This window comes from Atta cephalotes (assembly GCF_000143395.1).
Source record: "Atta cephalotes unplaced genomic scaffold scaffold00004, whole genome shotgun sequence".
Classification (NCBI taxonomy): domain Eukaryota; kingdom Metazoa; phylum Arthropoda; class Insecta; order Hymenoptera; family Formicidae; genus Atta; species Atta cephalotes.
In genome coordinates, this window is record NW_012130068.1 from 8,657,391 (window position 1) to 8,659,835 (window position 2,445).

Below are 2,445 nucleotides of genomic sequence, written 5' to 3' on the forward strand. Positions count from 1 at the left end.
AGAGAGAGAGAGAGAAGGAGGGGGAAAATAGAATGGTCAGCAAGGGAGGAAGCTGAAAGAAGAAAGATGGATGAGGGAGGAGAGATAGAGGACAGACGCGAGAAAATGCCCTGACGTTAACGCGATTAATTTGCTGGGAACTTTACATTTTAATATTCATCTCGGGGACGCTCTCTCTGACCTCCTTCTTTTTCTTTTGGTATACCTTCCTTGCTTTTTTCTTATCCTTGTTTTTTCGCTCGCCTTGCTTCTTCATGCAACCCTTCGTCTAATCTCACTTTTTTTCCCTTTGTCCCTCACGCATTTTCTCTTCTTCCCTGGCTTCTTCGCGCTTATTTACCCTGGCAGATTCGTGACGATGCGCCTCGAAAGTTTAGTATAATAACAGTCTCCTACGAGTCGAAAAGCCAATGAGGCAGAGTAAGGAGAGAATATGTGCTTAAAAATTTATCGGACAGTTTATGGTATTAAGATCAGATCTAAAATAAATGGTTAAGAAAAAAATATTTTATATATCTGCAATATTTTTTTTTATTTAATACTTTAGATTAAAATAGATCCTAAATATTTTATTTTAAGAAATATATTATATAGGGGAGAGAGTTGCTGAATGTTTGTCGATTATCTCATCAGTATTTTATGTTTTAATATATTTTAATATAAGTAATTTAGCGACAAAAATATGAAATAAATGAGAAATAAGTAATATAAACAAAAATTTAATAAATAAATTATCCTTCTCTTGTTTTTTTGTTAATAACATTAACAAAAAATCAGGTACAACTGATGTTAATTTTTCATTAATTAATATTGTTGATAATAGTTATCATGCATTTTTGTTATTTTTAGAAAAGGAAGTTTATTGCAGAATATATTATACTTATCCCATATTTGCAATTATTATACAATTTTAATATTATATATATATGTATATATATATATTATCATTAAAAGATTAAGGTTTATATTTTTATAAAATCTATCAGTTTCTCCGAAATCGTACCACCAAATTTTATTTAATTAAATATTATTGTATATTATTGTATAATTGCGATAATTCATAATAGTAAAGTTAATAATTAATATGAATAAAAATATAACAGTTGTACAAATAAATTCAAGTTAAATAACTTTACTACATTCGGCAACTTTCTTTTAAAAGAGACATCACGTTGATTTTTATAAAGGACCATAATTGCTTTAAAAATATGATAATGCCTCGAAAACGAGGACAAAGTTCCTAAATGTTGAAATTTGAACAAATTTACACGAGTTTGTTCAAATAACTTTTTTCTTCACGGAGCTATTACATTAAGAAATAGATTTTAACAGCTTGCTTTTCTTACATTCTTCTTGATTACAGAACAAACATTCCTAATTAAACACGTTTCCCGTTTTCTTCCCTTCGTGCTACGTCTCTTATTTCTCGATGGGTTTTTGATTTGTGTTAACAGAACGGTTTCAGTATGTGCGCGCATCAGGCGAGCCTGTCGTAAAGCTCGATATTGATCGAGGAACACCAATGCGCGTGCATTGCGTGTCCTATATTTATTTAATTAGTCGACTGATGGGAAGAAAACGAGAGTTGACGCCGCAGGACATTACAGATAGATTGGTTGGTTACCACCCATGGAGTCTCTAATTAAACTCGACGCAAACTATAATGTAATAAAAACACAGGTGCGACTATTCAGTAGACAGCCAGTGTATCGATTATTGTCACGATGTTGACGCGAAAAATCTGTTCGTTCTTTCTCTCTTTTAATCCCGTTATTTTCGCTTGAGAAACGTACGTGTGTATAGTATTACAGTTTAATTTAGTCGATGTGAAAATCCCCGCCATGCTAACTGAATAAATACAAGCTTTACAAGTTTTTATAAGCTTTTCAGATTTGCCTAAAAAAAATAAACAATTTAGAGTATTTATTACATATATCGAACGTTGACATAGCGTAAAAAATTAATACTGTGACAGTCTATTAGAGGAAGTTCAAAATAGATCTGTACCTAAACTAGAACATCTATTTCGAGAAATAAATTTTATGGTATTGGCTTAAAATCGACAATCACCGGTTGAGTACTACTTTGAAAACTGCAACTGACAATTTCCGCAGTCTCCTGCGGGAGCACGTGCGCGGCTTCGGGGATCCGCAGAATGACGAGGATCGAAACAGGGTATATGGAACGAGAGAAGGGTGGGTTTCGCCGCGGGTAATAAGGGCGGCGGAGGATATAGTTGGTGGAGTAAGGGAAGAAAGGAGGAGGAGGGGAACATCAAGTCAGTTGTAGGTTGAGACCTTTGCATCCATGTATAGCACGCTTCAGAGGGTTATGCGCGGGAGCCTCGTAATAATATAGATGACTCCGATGCGATTAGGAACGCAAGCTTCGAGGAAATGGTCCTTCAGAGGTGCTTACCAGGCGTTCCGCCCCTCTCTCTCTCTC